At 43.7% G+C, this 18,278-nt stretch overlaps 1 protein-coding gene across 3 annotated transcripts in view; it reads right to left on the bottom strand.

Moving 5' to 3' along the window:
* LOC308123995 (receptor-type tyrosine-protein phosphatase delta) overlaps positions 1-18,278 on the bottom strand; it is a 128,047-nt gene that overhangs the window by 95,045 nt on the left and 14,724 nt on the right. The gene's annotated exons all lie outside the window — the stretch shown is intronic.

The following is an 18,278-nucleotide window of genomic DNA, read 5'->3' as shown; positions in this document are numbered from 1 at the left end:
ACAAAGTGATGGAAGAGCTTCATTTTCCACACACACACACACACACACACACACACACACACACACACACACACACACACACACACACACACACACACACACACACACACACACACATTCAGTACTACACAAACAACAAATAAAATCCATAAGACAGAATGGCCATTTACGTTTGAGGCTTTTTTATCGAAGGGCCACAACGTGGCAGTGAAAATCAATGCGATACAGTGAACTAGTATTAGCTGCAGACTGGCTCTATCCCTTGTCATCCATTTGCTTAAGCCACAGCTTGATCCTTAGTGATGGATGCTTTGCGGTAGTCTTCGGCTCATAACACGGCTCCCAGCTAATCCGAGTGTGTGAGCTTTGATGACATACTGTACTGCCGGTTAGCATTTTAGCAAGTATTCCGCCTGCACTCTTCTACTGGAAGCTGTTGTTTCAGCTGTGAGAGCCGGTGGAGTTCAATCTGTACGTTGCATGTGTACCGTGACATTTCAGACGCTTTATGTACCGTGAGATCAAACGCACGCCACGTTGGATCTCTTGAAGTTTTGTGCTTGTCTAGGTTTTGTAGCTGTCTATTCAGGAGGGTGGAACTGTGCATATAAATGCTTCTTCTAGAAATAATATTATATTGGACTGTTTATCTGCAGATTTGACTGCCACCCACTAAAGGAAAAAAAGGAAAAAAAAACAAGCCCCCGTAAGCCCAATCACTAGGCCCGATGATGACAAAGTACCTCATTTCCCTGTTACCAATCATCCTCTTTCTCGCTCCGAGCTTTCCCTCTTTCATTTCTGTGGGCTGTAAATGGCAGAAAAGACGGGAAGATAGCGCACCTGTCACACTCGATTTGTGTTGGGGGGAGATAGACACGACTACCTGTCTCCAAGCGCCGCGGGGCTAGTAGCAAGCGTAAGAGCGGAGGACGTGTGGCGAAGGGAATCAATTTGAGGCAATCTCATCCCCCGCTCACGCCACCGTTGAGACACGCGAGGACACACAAACACAACGACGCGTATGCATATACCTACATCTGAAGAGACTGGACAAAATTTCACATGGGTAGTGTTTGTCGCGACGGGGAATTTGATTAGACTCAACTGGACTGAAAAAGCCTGAGCTGGGCATGGTGGAGGGGGAAAAAAGCTGCAGTGAGATCCCGTACAAGGTGGAGATGCCACCGTCTGTCTCCTCGGGTTATTGTTTTACGCATCTGCCTCGCCAAATCTACATGATAGCCTTTGAGTTAATTAATGAAGTGTGAATTTCCTTAATGACATGACATTAGGCATCACACAAGTAACAGTACTCAGCAGCCCTCCCCTTCCCTGTTCACGCCCTGCATGGGCACACGCGTGCACACACACACACACCCGTTTACAAACACACACACATGCTGATAGAAGCAAACAAAACCATCTGTATGTTGTGTAACCACCAGTGAGGTTGTGCCATGTGACCACATGCAAGGAGGAACTAAAACACACCCTTCTGAACCATCACTTTCTCCCCCCAAAACAAGCATAGCATCATTTTAATTAGTGTTGATTTGTAGTGGTGATTTTTACAAGTATTCTGGTGCAAATTCTTTCCGAGTGTGCTACAGGGTGAAGAGCCACCTGCCAGACCTGGCAGAGAAGCAGTGGCTTGTCTACTGCATTGTTATCTTCCAATGGCTTGAAACCAAAACACAGCAGCTTTTTTTTTTTTTGTGAGCATGCACATGTGTTCAAATGATCCTTTCTATTTCCATTAGTCCACATAAAAAGGATCTCTCAAAAGCAGCTCCACCTTTTGCCCACTTGATCCCTAACAAGGCCATTTAGCACTGGACTCAACTCCGTCACTTTCATATGTTTGGTGGCACTGGTGCTTTCCATTCAACATTTATTACAAAAAAGAAAAAAAAAGGGGGGGGGGGGGGGGTGTGTCTTGTCTTTCTTCCTGAGCCCCCGGTGGTATTATTGTGTTCCCATTCAGTAGTGCTTCATTCAAAGGATTTTGCTGCTGATAGCAATCATGCATTATTAAACAAAGCCTGACAACATGCACAATGTTAATTAGAAAAGGGGGGTGTGTGTGGCAAGAAACAGAAAGGGACTGTTGAGCTGTCTACTCTCTCTCTCCTTCCCCATGATCCTTATCAGAAATGTGAAAGAGAAGGAGGGTGGGATGTTTATATTCCCCATAATGGTTGGTCTCTTTTCTCATTTGAGCGCGCTTGTTTGGTATTCCGGTTTATTTAGACAAGTAATTTTATTCAGAGTGGGGGGAAAACCCCCCCCACCAAAGAATCAGTTATATTTATCTTATATATGAGAACAAACAGACAGAATGGTTATGAGCTCCGAGTAAGTAGCAGCAGGTTCATAACATCAGCTTCACACTAATTGTGCCTTTTTTCATGTTCTCCAAAACACTACGGCAAAACGCATCCAAACCAGCGGGAAAGCAATGCTGACATGAGAACGCCACCAATACTGCAACTTCTCCTCATTTTCAACGTGGGCTTAGGCAGTACAGTTACACCACTTTATGCTCATATTTCGTGCAAGTGGGCTAAATTCACATTGGCCAGCGCCAGGGAAACTTTGAAATGGGGTGTTTTTAATTTCAGGCTCATGCATAGACTCAATTGAACTTCAAGGAAATAGTGGAGTTATGGTATGTTATCCTAACAGACCAAAGCAGCCACAAAAATGCCAACAAATCTATTAGGGGCCAATCCATATGTAATTAACCCAACACATGCAAGGATGAAGCACAGAAACACTGCAGAGGATGTGAACCACTCTGCACTTATTTGGAAACGTTAGTATCATGGCCAGCCAGGCACAGCAAATACAAATTTGCTTTTTCATCAGGCAGGACTCTATTTCCCTACAGACACAGCAAAGTTAAAGAATGCAATAATTGCGCTCCACGCCCACACTTTGCAACTACGGCGGTTCACAGCACTACAGTAGTGAGAAAGCCGAGTGAACCCCTGTGTTTGAGCTGCAGTGATCTCTGTGATGTCTCTTTTTGACTTTGCCCGGATGCTGAGAGAAACTGCACCTGCTCCAGGAACTGCTTGTGAACACAGGCTCTTGTGGTGAAGTGAAGTAGCAGTGAGGACAGGAGGTGGAGTGGAGTCAGAGCTGCAGCTATACACCGATTTCACTTCCTTCCACTCGCTACTGATAGAGCACATAAAGTCTTGTCTTAATAAACGCCACTTCTTCTCCCTCTCTTTGAAGAATCGGTCAGCCCCATGTTTTTGAGATGCTGCGGAGGATGACAGGATCAGACTCCGGTGCTTCAGGACTCAATAACTCTTAATTAAGTGAGGACTGTGTTGTGGCAGTGTGCACGGTCTGATGTCAACATCGAGGCTAAAGGGCACAGAAAACATCACAAGTTGTTGTGAGGTGGCTGTGGATTTTCTTTTCAAAGGGAAACTTATTTATATTCATGATGTGAGCATTACCTGATTGGCTCGTGAATGTGAATGAGGTTCCTGCTAAGCTACACTGCAAATATTTGAAGTTATATTGAAAAAGGCCACCTGATACAACTAAATCCACTCGGATTCACATGATAATAACAATAATAGTGATATGATGAAGTAATTGTCTTTCAATAATTTGAATGTAAAATTCACCAAATTAATGGACAGTTCTTTACGTGTGTTTTTTCAAAACTATGAAATGAAAACTTTAATACAAAAAGAATCTCAAATGTTTGAGGTTAATAAAAGTTTTGAGGCACTAAAGTTGAGGAAAATCGCACCATTCCAATAATATATATGGCCATTTTTATTTTTTTTTATCTATTCATCAGAAGGTTGAGTTGCCAGTGTGAAGCTCTCCTCGGAAATTTTCAGTATTTCTTTACCAGACAACAACTCCTTCTTTTCTGTGGTTCTCTTTATGTTACCACTCCTCTCGTTTCCCCCGTCATCATTCTTTTTTCCTCACACTACTTTCTTTTCCTGCCCGCGATGGTGTGATTTAAGATCGAGTGACAAGGCCGTTTCTCACACATCGCTCCCGATCAGCCGGCATGTGTAATAACATCCCTCAAGCTAAGCTAAGCTATGCCCTCAAGTGCAGCCTCCACATGAAAGACCCTGACAAGCACACATCAGAAGAGTTTATTTGCAATACTTATTTATTTACCCCCGCTGCCCTCCACATCTCCCCCTTTCTTTCTCACCTCCCATAACCTCCCTCAAACAACCCTCTCATGGTCATAAACTATTCTTTGGGTGGTGCTGCCTGACTCTGTTTGAGGAAATCATAGTTGACACTTTCGCCTGCAAGCCTGACTAATTTTTGACAAGCAAAGGCTACCAGTGCTGGAGCCTGATGTCTTTGGTTATATCTTGTTTTCTTATGAATGGATCACCCAACATGAAATGCACAGCAGGAAGCTAATTGGGTCTGATGACATTTGTCTGTCTAATAATTGGTTTAAAAGCCCCCGCTGTGGCTGCAGGACAAGGAAGCTATCACGAGCCCATCTCAATTGTCTGTTTGTGACAAATTACAACCTAGAGCTTTTCAAAGCTTTTTTCCCTTTCTGTTGACAAAATGATGTGGACTGTGAAATGTCACACCGGTAGTGGTGTAAAGAATCATTTGTTTGTTAATAGTCAGAAGATTTCTATGTGCCCTTTGCGGCATGTTTTCCTTTTAAAATTGGACCACGTACAACACATCTTCATCGAGCCGCATCTTCTGCAACTTTGTGGATGAAAAGCACAGGTCAAGGACGGGGTGCTGCAACTTGGAAACCATTACCTCACACGGGTCCAAGACCAAGGCTGTGTGACTGTGAAAACTCGGCCCACCCAGACTGACCTTGAGTATTTGCTTCAATGTAACCGAAATGAAAATATTGCTTCACGAATACTCCCCTCAGTCTCTCTTTTTTTGTTTTCAACAGCCTCTCCTTGACTTTTTTTCTCGCTACCTCATCCACCTCACCTCTCCTCTCCCATTTTTCCTCTGCTGTGCTTTCTCTCTCGTCACCCATCTTTCTCCCTCATCTTGTTCCTCCCGCCACGTTTCCCAGCAGCTGTTAGGGTTCAGATAGATGGTACCCACAGAGCAAGACCCTGACCTGCAGTCTAGTGACTGATTATCCCAGTGCCCTGTTGTGCTGCAAACCAACACACAGTACACACACAGGCATAACAAATACGCACACACAAGGTTACGAAGCTGTGGGATAAGCTTTAAGGACACTGGGGAATTTAGAGCGGTGAGTGGGTTGGAGGGGGGTGAGAAGCCGATGCACCCTATTTCATCTTTGTCTGCATGTTTGGATCACCTCTTGTGACCTTGTTGACACAAGGAAATACACCTTCTATTGAACACTAGGGGACACGACTAATGCCTGTTCAATGAGCGGCAGATACAAGCATAGCCGAATACAATCAGCCTTTTGGTGAGTATGTGAGTTGTGTTAACTATTCGACTGATTGCCGGCTTGTGTGCTGAGGCCTTCTCTTGTGCTGTGTTTGCTTGTCACAGTGTGGGCGGTTTCTATAGTAGAAGCATGTGCCACTTGGGTTGTGCTTGACCTTGCGCGTCAGCATTTAGTATAGGGAAAGAACTTGTTATCATGCAAACAGGCTGAATCTTGAGGAGTCTATTGTGTCAGGAGCAGAGAGTGTGGCAGGGCGGGGGGGGGGGGGGGGGGGGGGGGGGGAGGGGGGGGGGTGATTGAGAGAAAGAAGAAAAAAAAATAAAACGCAGCAACAGCAGCCAACCTGGAATGGCTGGGATTAAATTTACGCCGCATGAACAGGGGAGGGCTAAATCATGTTACATATTATGAACCAGGAAAAAAGAAGGGGGAGTGAGAGAGGAAGGCGGCGCAGAGGGCTGGAAATATAATGGATAAGGGGTGCAACGAGCCAGAGACGGAGAGAGAGGTGGTGAGAGAACAGAGAGGAGGACTGGAGAAAGTAATGTGGAAGGGAGAGAAAGGAAGATCAGAGGGGAGGGAGAGGAGTGCATGCTGTGGGGTGAAGAGGAAGAGAGGTGACCAAGGGAGGGAAGCAAGGGAATGCACCTCAATGCCAGCTTTTTTCATACTCCGTCTGTGCCTGAACGCATAACCGAGGCTGTGCGAGGGAGATGGAAGAGAGAAATACGGGAAAGAAGGGGAAAAAAAGGCAAGCACTGTTGAGGAAGGGATGATAGCCGCAGAGCCACTCTGGCAATCCAAAGGTTTTGTTTCCTGAGGGCAGAAGACTAGAAAGATGACGGCAGGTAAAAAATAAATAAATAAATAATTTAAGACACGTGGTACCTAAACTCTTTGCAACCTCAAAAGCCACAAACTTAGGCTCAGGACCACCTCTGAATAAATGAATGCAGCATAAAATGCACAACTCCCACACAAACATGCTCACCAATGTAGACTTGGGCATTTATATGCACAAATAGATACGCAGGAGCAGAGCGCATGCACGCATAACCCTTTGCACCACATGCTCCTGGCACTCTGACATCTACCCCCAACACAGCAAAGGTCTGTGGGAGGATGAATAATCTCACTTCCGTGAGGCACAGAAATGAGGGAGTAAGGCGGGAGAGGGAGAGGTTGTTCCCAGGCTCAGCTCATGTTGTTTTATGGAAAGTACAGAGCCCTCGAACAGACAAAACAGCATTCCAATGCCACTCGCTGACATGGCGCACAACACCAAAACAGAGCTCCATTGGAAATAACTGAATAACACAGCACTAGGAAATATTTTTCCCCCCTCTTACATATGGCATAAGTCAACAGCAATATGGCGTTTTATCTTTGGGAAACAATTGAACACCAATCTACAGTGTACATGTGTGACATTTTAGCAGCTTTTGTACACATGCCAAGCCGTTTGGTATGTAAATACACTACTTAGGCATACATGAAGGATGTAAGGAGGCGCTCGGGGCATACATGCAACACTCGCGGGGCGGCAAAATAATTAAAATGCCAAGTGTCTCCTATTATCTGAATGCTAATTTGCCTCGATACACCGTGAGCTAAAACGTAACACTACATTGTGTTTGCTGTAGTGCACTTAAGCGACACTGAGTGAATTTGCCTTCAATTATTAGGGTGGACTACGTGCCATTATTTTCTTAAGATGAGAAATTTTTATAAGAGAGCATGCCACGCCTCCTTCGAACAGTGTCCATTTCTTGGATCCTGTCCTGCTCTTCAACAGCATGAAAACCAACCAGTCTTATAGTACTATTTTGTGCCACAAGATGGTGTAGTGAATCATTCAAAGACCTAGGTTGTTGTGAGTCAAAGACAAAAAAGAAGACGAAAAATCAGTGACCAACATTGGTAGTTGGAACACTAAACAAGACGGTGACTTAATCATTTGGTCACTGTAAATGAACAACACACTGCCAAAACCTTGAGAGCCAACTGGTAACAGATTGAACACCACAATGATTCGCTCCCAGCCAACGTTACTCAGATATCGTATCGCATATGCATGAAAGGTCCAGTGTTATTGGGGATTTTGTCCATCTTACATCTTACAGGTTCCTTTTTTTTTTTTTTTTCATCTTACAGGTTCCACACACCATACGGATGCTACCTTGACAAACTGTGGAATTAGCAAAAGAAAAAAAAACGTTGTTCTCAGTTTTTACAAGGACACTGACAGCAAGTGTTCCTTTATTTTATATGAGCGTCTGTGTTTTTTTTTTTTTTCCCCACTTCTTTTTGTGACTCAGATTTGATAAGAAAACCTGAGTCAACATCAAGAACATACAGGCGGTATTAGAACCAGCAGCTTATCAAAGCTTTATGCATGAAAATTCATTAGTACCAACAGGGAGGGCAACAGGACCAAAAATATTACCACAGATACGAGATGTTTTTGCTGAATACACAGATAGAGGTGAAATTGTGTTGTTCCTGCCTTTCCATCTATATCCTGATAAGACTGTCAGAGGACACACTGAGTGGGGATGAGCGTCATTTTAGAAAGCTGTTTCAATATTTCAGTGGTTCAAGTATCACCACTAAAGTTTACCAAGCACTTTATTGTGGTTCCTGCTGATTATTAGATTTGAAAAGCGATGGTTTTTTTAGTTGTTTCTTTTCGCTTTTGGATGCCCTTGAAAGGTGTTACAGTCAGGCCGAGCTATTGTTCTCATGAAAAGCACTGCAGTGTTGTGCAATACCGTCAAGGAAAAGCAATGGTTCACCCCAAGGCAAATGCAACAATTCCCCCTTTTGTCGTTTCACTAAGACAAATGTTTGCCACTGCAACACTCTCAAACAAATGTAGTACTCCATCAGTGATGGTATATTGTAGCACTCAAACAAGACATTTCATTATGCTGCTGGAAATGAATGAATGATCCCTTTCTCTAGCCATGGTTTAGAGATTGAATTTCAAATCAAATGCCACCTTCAAGCAAATGTCAGTATACAAAATCATACTGTTCTGGCAATGCCTGGCATCAAGCAAAATGCACAGTTTGACATTTGGAAGTGATTTTCTCTCCCTCTCTCGTTTCGTTTCATATAAAATTAACTTGGTAATTGTTCACATAAATGCATATGAACTCGCAACACGCATGTAGTCTTGTGCTGCTCTCACTCTACATCTAACAGCCTCTTAGAAACCTTTACACAAGCTCCCCTAACCCGATACAATCCACCCCCAACATTCACAAACATGATTAAGACACTGTCAAGCCTGACACTGCCATCTCCCATGCTGTCAGTGGCCCTCACTGGGAGTCGCTGTTGACTGACTGCCTGGATGTGCCTTATCATTAACAGTGCCGCCTATGCCACCATGGAGGGGCTTTGATGACAGAAACTACGGCCCCGGTGCCTGCCCCTCCCACTTTTCCTGCCGAAGTGTCATCTAAATGAGATAGGGCCCAGGAGCTGGGGGATTAGGCACTGCATAATTACCTATTTAAAGACCCTAATTGAGCATTTCATTAAGAGACTGGCACTGAGATTTTGCCAAGGAGGGCACTACAGGGAGAGACGTTTTTCTTTCTGCATGCACGTATGGATGTGTACGTGTGAGCGAATGTCCATGTGGCAAGGTGTGTGCATGTGTCTGTGTTTACATTTTGGAGCTGCAGCAGACTGTGACCTTGAATCCAAGGGTTACCTTGTTAGCAACAAGGGCTGCTGCTTGTTCTATTTTGTTTGCATAGCTCTTAGCCTGTTTGGTGTATGATTGTGAAAGTAAACCCAATGGACATTCACTTTTAGAGACTGGCTGTCAGGAGTAAACAGGGGAAGTTTATCAGAAGAGTTCCAAACTACCTTTAAAAATCTACAGTCAGTTGTTCTAATCCTTACAAAGCTAGAAACACAACCTTCTAAACTGATATAAAACATTTACAAATACTCTTTTCTGATGCACATGATGGACTTTACAAAACTGTAATATTTTTCTTGTCTCTGAAATGAACTGAATCCCACAGAAAGGAAACTTGTGGGAACCCTTCACTGTTTAGTGTCCTTGAGCCCATCAGCAAAAAAGTGAGTTACTGCCAGTAACATTGTCAGCTGTCAACCTAATGTCAGCCACAAGGTTTCCAGTGTCATATCAAAGGCAGTTTTGTCTAACGAGATGCAATGCAAAACAGATTTGTCACTTTTTTTTCAAACAGAGCTGACAAATACAACACAAATAGGCAGCAATAGTGATTTTCACCAGTGACATTGAATTTGTCATGCTGAGGTTAGATTGACAACATTAATAATCTGCATTTGCCTCAAAAACTATTTCCAATACTGCAGTTTTCAAGTTGCCCTAATATTTATAATACCATCAGTGTCGTAAGTAGGAATTCTATTTATTTACCAAGCTCTCCTTCTTTGTCTCCATTCCACTGTAAAGGCAATTATACCCATTCTGTTGAGGGAGGTGTAAAGTGTAAGAAAAATCACTGGCGATACACAGAGTTCGACAGTGACTGCATGTATTGCTGTAATGGCATCAATAAGTAGAGGATCTTGAGAATATTTACAAGCCCAACAATTTGTTTATTCAGAGGGGTTGACACTTATTTCTTTGCAATCCAATAAAATAATTGAATCTCTTTGCCTTTAACTGGGTCATTTCAATTAAAATTGTAACTCTAAATTGTAATCTCTGTAATCATGACAATTCTAGTCAAACCCCCACAATGGGTTTGAATCAATGACCAGAGCTGGACTGCAGACTACGCCAGACTACCCTGGTTTTTGCCGTTATAGTTTCTACAGCAACAGTCATTAGCGCAGAATGCCAGACCCAGATAGTTTGCTGATGACCAATTTGACCTGATTTCCTTGACCCAGCAGGCTGTGACTCTTCTTTGGCCCCTCAGCGCTATATCGGGGCTCACTGGGGACGTTTGCAAGTCACTGGCAGTTGCCTTGCACATGATTGACTTGTTTGCTAAATGACTAGCATCTGAAGTGGCAATGCTAGCTGGGGGCTGCTGGATTCTTTGGGGCAGACACCAGCTGCTAACTGCAACAGATAAACTGTCCCTCCCTCTCGGGATTCATGCGAGTGTGCTGAAGTCTGGCCAGAGATGCTCAGGGCTGTAATGACACTGACACATCATGAGTCTGTCAGTGTTGTTGCAGCTCCAGACCTATTATTCTTCTGTGACATGACGGGAGGTTGAAAAGGTTCTCCCACGATACGGGAAATGAACCAGAGTCTAGTACACGACCTTTGAGAAATCTGTTGCTGAAGCACCACTGATAGCAAACTCAAAGGTGAATGTAATGTCTGTTCCTTTGTTGGACCTGTATAAAGCTATTAGGAATTTCTTTTTTTCACACAATCCATCTTGAGCATCTCAAGCCATGGTACATTCAGGTAATTCCTTCTACATCAACATTTGATGTGGCTTACCTTGAAATGCAGGCATGCATAATGACATCGATTCTAACTAGCAACCATGTAATCCCAAGAAATTAAGATACTCAAGCAAACACAACAGCAGCACAGCATCTCAATATCTGTCAGCAAATCCCAGAAAGGTTCATCGGCGCCACCGCTGTTGTGCATGGCTTTTATACAATGCTTGGGTAGGTGGGTAGGTAAGTTTGTGGGGATGCCTTATCCAAATCTCTCAGGTGAAAAATGTCTGGCTCCCTCTCTCCCTTTGTTGTCTTACAATGAATCTGAACAATGAATCACACAATAAGCTTCAGAGTCTGAAATATATTCATTTACATAAATGGCAGATTGGCATAGGGTACACAAGAAAGCGAGACACATAATCTCCCAGAGAAAACCTCTTTGTGTGAAAAAGCATGCCAGTATGTGGATTCCCTTCCAGCATAACATTTCTATGGCCTTGTCACTGCTGTGACTGTTGAGCAAAATATAACCCGGCATACGCTGTCCTTTGAGTACCTGAGACGGGAAATCCTGTTGTGACAAAACACTCTTAAATGTAAGTAAGGCTTTACATTGTGACAGATACTCACTATGAAATATATGATTTGATATCATATATATATATATATATATATATATATATATATATATATTCCGAATTGCCTGGGTGTGTTAAAAAAATACATGGTAGATTTTACAATCTCATCTTCTGCTCTTTTGCATTAATAGATTATAAGAGCAACAATAAATATGACATACTGTAAGAACGCCAAGCGGTTGCATAATTAAACATTTGTGTGTGGTCTGGTGCACATCTCAACTATGGACAATCTACCTACTCAGCTTGTGCGTTCTCCATCTGAAAACGCCCACAGCAGATTATCCTCTGAAGTAGCCACTTTCTATTCCAAAGTTCCTCAATAGTTCTGGCAACCATGGCGGAGTCAATCTAACAGGAGGCCCAATGTGGCATTATCAGGGCCCATCTTGGCCTTGCGCATTCCCTATCTTCCCATCGCTGTTGGGGAGACATCCATCTTGATTTCTGCTGAGTGCCAAAAAGCAGTCGTAAGGGAATCAGATGGAGAGATGGAGAGGAGGATGGAAAAAGGGTGTTCGCCTGATAAGGCAGCTGAGGAATCAGAAGAGAGGATCTTGGGGAGCGTGGCCCCAACGTGCTGGAAAGGGGAACTTCATCTTTATCTAATTACAACAGGGCTGTTTTGCTAGGACAGATAGCGCAGGCGTTTATAGCGACTGCTTTGTATAGTATCTCATGCCTTTACGAGCACACGCATTCTCACGCACATACCTATGCAGATATGATTAACATTCAAATACATTTCTACACACACACACACACACACACACACACACACACACACACACACACACACACACACACACACACACACACACACACACACACACACACGCGGCCCAGGGCTGAGTGCCATAACAGCCCAATGAAATATATTCAGATTAGAAAGGTGTCGCATTACTCTCCAGTCAGATGATAAATACGCGGTTAGCACCATCATTAATCTTGTACCCCTCCCCACCTTCTGCCTCCCGACGCGATGATGTAAGGGGAGGCGAGCGAGCATACACTGGATGGAGCTCGTGGCTCAGTCAGGGCTGCAGCAGCCTTGTGAAGGAGGCAGATGCACCGTCTTGTTCTGTCGGGTGTCAGTAGCACAGAGGATCAGGGCGGTCTGACCCAATGAACTCGACCATAATATCACTGTTCATGAAGCTTGGTTGTTGGAATTAGCTGAAGTCTTAATGCTCCCCCCCCCCCCCCCCTTAAATCTTTCCTCGTCATTCCTTTCACATTCGGCTATTCTGCTGCTTATTTTTTTTTTTTTTAAGCACGTGTACTTTCCCTGCAATGCTCCCTTTTTTCATCCTAACGGTTGGTTGACATAGTGCCCTAAATGACATTTCGTAGTAACTGGCTATTGTCTGGCGAATGAGCGGCGTGCATAAAATACTAGAGGGCTGGGTGCACAATGATAGACAAACACAGAGTCAGAAACACATGCTCAGCTCAAGGGTGGCTTTACCACCAGTGGCTTTAGCAGCATATTTCACTGGCAAATAGTGCCGTGTCCCTCTCAGGAGACTCCAGGCAGACAGTTCAGACAGTAGCACGGTGCCCTCAATACAAACAAAGCCTTAGGGAAGGGTCAAAGGTCAAGAGCTGAGGAAATGGCATGTGATAAATTGGTGATGTTACCAGTAGTGTGTAGCCGAGTGGGGTCATCCTCCCCGTCCCACTTCACTGGTATGTTTGATGAAGTGCATATAGTCTGAAAGTACAGCCTAAGCTTCTGGCCCACCGAAAGTTGGGAGTTTGAGCAGGATCCTCCCACATACTGTATTCTCATTCAATACGTGTCTCTTGGGAAAAACAAGGGAAGTACTCTGCTGGATTTGGTCCAAAAAGGATGACTAAAACTGTGTGGTCTGAATCATCACTTGCTTAAGTCATATTCATTTATTTATTTATTTGTTGAGCTCTAATAACAGACCATAAAATATAATCAGTAAATGTTTGTATCATAGTGGCAACATTTAGACAAAATAGTCATATTTATGAAAATAATACTACAAATTATAATACTTGAGTCAAATTGGAAGCGGCTTTGTACACATCTCTACCCAACATTTTCAAAGAGACTCACTCTAAAATGTGTCGATAAAAACTGGCAAGACATCATATTTGGAACATGATTTGCCGAATAAGAACTCTTGCAGGAGGAAAGTCAGATTGATTGACTATTCACAGCTGATTTCACATTCCGAGGACAATTTTTTTTTTTAAAGAACATTTTTGTCACTGTCGTGACAATCTTTTGCCTGTGGCTTGGCCTTCAGTTTTACATAAAAAAATGTTCAGTCCAAAGTTTGATCGCTCAGATTGGATCTATGTAAACAATTGCCTGCTTTTAATAATCACGAAGACAGTAGCTGGATGACTTTGATTCCTGGCAAGACCTTTGAGCTGAACAACAAGCTTACACTGGGACCATTGTGCAGAAAGGGCCCATATAAAGTCTAGTGTTTCATTGCAAGACGGCTGATTAGCTCTTTAGGGGGCTGTAAAGAATGTGGTGCCTTCGTTTGGGGCCTCACTCATGAGGCGCTTGTTAAGTTAGGGTGATGAGGAATACAATGTGCATGCATTGCAAACAGTGTTGTATAAAATGCTATAATCAAGCCCAAATCCCACACAAAAAATCTCCACACTCACATAGTTACCTTGTGTCGAGCCAATTGTGTTACCACATTTTTATTGAATCTCTCAGTCGTCCCCAATCACTCTGTGCTCCATAAAATGCTGGCGAGTGGATTGGGGCTACTATAATGGTGGCACAATACAGAAATAAACTACTTTTACTGCTGCAAACAAAGTGATGTGACCTGGAAAGGTTGTATTCTTTGCCAGGATAATGACTGTATTTTTAGAGTCAGGCGTCAGTGTGAACTCTTAATTACTTGTCCTGGGCCACTGAGCTACCTTGGTCTCAAGCACTACCTAATGAAGTCCATATTGGCTCCGTGTTTATCAAACTCAACAAGTTGGGTGACCATATATCATGTTCTTGCTTTCTGTCAATTTCTTTCAATACATGAAAAGGAAGTGGAAATATCTCAAAAGAAGAAACTAGCAATTTCCAAGATGTCCAAGAAGCACGACTGTACTCGATTAGAGTAATTTATTTAAAATTACATTTAGATATGAATGAGAAAACACATTCTGAACTAAGCTTTACCACCTCCAACAGAGGTTAAAATGTATTTTGTTGAGAAAATGCTCTTCGACCTTCATATTTTCTATGATTTCATTATCCACACTCTACAGAACTGGGTCCCAGTTAACTTAATCACTGTGACACCCATTTCTCATAAATATGCAAATATAATACGGTCATCTTGAGTACTTCAAGATAAATAGTGAGTTTAAGGGGAGAACCCATTTTATACCTCACGTCGGGTGTTTTGAGCACCTCACACGGGAAACTTTTCCTGCGCGAAACTGTGAAGTTCCTGGGTTCCTACAGCAACATGTTTTGCCAAAACACAGCATGCTTGCTTGTCACAGTAAATTTAATCATACAAAATGGGAGCACTCTGTGCTGCTCTCATCACTGCCACTTCTTCTGAGTGTTTTTGTTTCCAGTGTGGTTAGAATTCAAGCAGACAACAAAGCTGGAAAACAATCCCTGCTATCTTAATGAAAATAATATCATAAAAAAACAGCACAATGGAGGTCTGGTTATATAGCCTGAAATATAATTTTACACTCAGGTCCTTTGTGTCCCTCCAGACCACTGGCTCACTAGTAAAACACTCCTCCACAGACTGGAAGGCGGCATGGGTTTGTGAGATGGTAGGGAAAAATAAAAGGGACACAAGGCAGGAGAAGGGGATTTGTAGGGGTATTATGGCACTGCATGCCCACTGGCTTGTGTCTTAGCCCACTGTACATTCCAGCGGTGCAGTGTGCAAAACTTTATAGTCCTCAGCCAGCAAAATCTTCAGAATTGTGTCTTGTGCATGCAGGGGCAGGACCATCTCAATCTGTTTTCCATCAGCTGTCTTGTTCTGCTTCTGCATTTGTGCTGGTATTCTCACTGATCTACTTAATCGCTGACGGTGTGGCAGAGTTTGCAGACTAACAGCTGGGAAATCTGTGCCCCCTACCACCCTCGCACTCCTGCCACCCACTCTTTCTGCAGCACGCTGCCCTACCAGGTCAGCCTACTGACAGCTAATAAAAGAAGCATCCCTCGACTGTGAACAGCTGGGTTCCTGTGATCTAACTCTGCAAGGGGCTCAGTAGGGGCTTTCTTTGCTTCTTCTGTGAGGTGAATAATAAAAGGCACAGTAAAAGTACTAGGGTGACAAATTCAGAACATAGACGGGATTGGGGATAAATGGGGAAAGAAAGAAAAGAATGAAAGAGTAAAGTAATGGAACAGACAAAGTACTATCCATTGGTAAGCCAGAGGAAGGGAGCTCAGTGGCTGTCCTGTCCCTGGCTTTTCATAGCCTAACCAGCTAATCAATAACCCAGAGAAACACTATTTCAGCTCGCTCACTGAGCCCTCCGTACAGGAGAAATACTCCGCATGCCAACTCACTCAGTTGTTGTTTTTTCCTCCCGATCTTTCTCCAGCAAATATTTTTAGTTTTATACACAGAAAGTGATCTAACTAGTGCAATGGCGCCCGGCACCCCTACACGAAGCTGAATTGGATGTTAAAGGGAATGTGGGAGCATCTGAAGTACAGGTTTGTCATTGATGTTGCCAAGAGAAAGCACTGCTGTTCACATAGCAGGAGCAGCAGCATTACCAGGGTTTGAAAAAGATAAGTGGTTTCAGAAGATTAATAAAAATGCAAAATGCAGGCAAGCAATTGGAGAGGCCGTGTAATATCCACCAACGAGTACTAAAAACAATCAGTGTGAGAAGCTCTGGGATTATTTTAGATATCGATTGCTTTGAAACTAAATTCTTGTCACTGTTACAGCTTTAATGCCTCTTGGGTGCAGAGGCTTCTGAGAATGGATGAGGTGCTCCCCTCTTGGCTGTTGGCATTCCAGTCTTGAGAGAGACGCGAGAGTGGCACCGTTTCCCAAGATCAGTGGTGTCAAACTCCTGCAGCTTGTTATCTCGCTTTGTGGTGAATGTGGTGATGAACCATCAGGACATTCAGGTGTGTTAAAGAAGGAAGACATGGAAAACATGCAGGGCTGCGGCCCTCCAGGATCTTAGTTTGACACCCCTGCACTAGAACAAGACCTCCAGTCCGGGGGCGACACAGGTGGGGTGGTTGTGATATGAGGGAGGCTTAAAATGTTGGCAGACCTAAATAGGTGCTCATGTGACCTGTCATGCCTGACCTACGCTCCCTTATCGCACCGCTGTTCCGTAGATATCTTTCCTAATTTCGAGTGTGAGTGTGCGCATGTGGACAAGTATGTGAGTAGTGGGGAAGTTGGTGAGTATGAAAGACGATTCCAGATGCTCCCAGCTGGCTGTTGCCCAGTGAGGCTAATACACTTCTGCCTGCCTAATTAGAGCACACACTCATGCACACACACCTTACCACTCATGCCCCACTGTTTCAATGGGTTTATGGTAGGAAGAACATATGCCCCCCCTGTGTTTTATACAGGACACACATGCAGACAGCTAAACAAACAACCAGGGGCTTAATTATACCTCATAAGGGGGGCCAGGGGTAAGGGTTGCTGATGAGTCACTGTGGCGTAATGCAAAAGGATGTGTAGCATAAAGCAGGAAAAAGATGTCGCCTTTGCTCTAAATGCAACTGATTTGCAGATTCTGATTGAAGTGGTGAGTCAGGAGCAAAGATTCTACAGCAGAAATGATCTGTGATTGCAGGCATTGTGGGAGTCAAACCAGCTCCTTTAGTATCTCAGCTGCTTTGTGCAAACAGACTTATTCACAGTCGTTTCGACTGGTTGCAGGTGGGGTGGGGGTTGTCTAAACTGGTACAAACTTTAAGTATGTGACTAAGTGTGTGTGTGTGTGGGGGGGGGGGGTCTCATCAACTGTAGCACAAACGGATACAGGATCTTGATATCTGAATCTTGAAGCAGTAACCATGTTGACCATTTCTTTGGGCTAATGAACAACAGCACTAAAGAAATAGCATTTTGTCACAACACAGCATGGCGATTTTCCGCCAGCCTGTGAGTGTTTAGCGGCATTTTAATTTCTTTCTTTTTTCTTTGCCACTGAAGCACATAAAGCAGTATTTTAAATCAACCCCATCTGCAAGAAAAAAATGAAGTTACATACCTGTAATGTTCAATTAATTAGAAACAATCCTATTCATATTATTTTCATTGTTATGTTTTGGTTTATTGTTTATTGCAATGCATCTTTGTCTGGCTTCTCAACATCTTAGCCAAGTAAAGTTCTCCTTATTATACAGCATAGGATCATATATCAGCCACTTCTACTCAAAGTTTCCTAAAAGCTGACGAATCAGACAGTGTTTGTACATGGGTTTGCAAGTGATGTCGCACCACAGAGCAAGGTCTAAAAGGGTAAATGAAACCCTCAAAACACACATGGTCGCGGTGCCAAATGAGGACATTGAAGGAAGGGGAGGGCAGTTTGGGGCCGTGGAGCAACAGCAAGAGAGCGATCCCAAGGTCAGCGTTGTGGGGCCAGTTACAGATGAGGGAGGAGAGATGGTGTGGACAGATGTCAAGAGTGATAAGCGTCAGGCCTGACAAGCTCCAGCTTGGCTATCAGTTACTACTCTGAGCCCAGGGTCGGGCCCGTGCCAAAACAATGCCAACGCCTCTCTGTGACGATCAGTGCCTCCGGAGGTTGTGCAAAATGGC

The sequence above is a fragment of the Lipophrys pholis genome (assembly GCF_963383615.2).
Source record: "Lipophrys pholis genome assembly, chromosome: 18".
NCBI classification, from domain to species: domain Eukaryota; kingdom Metazoa; phylum Chordata; class Actinopteri; order Blenniiformes; family Blenniidae; genus Lipophrys; species Lipophrys pholis.
Note: the sequence above shows the minus strand (reverse complement) of the source record. Positions and strands in the feature narration are given on the sequence as shown.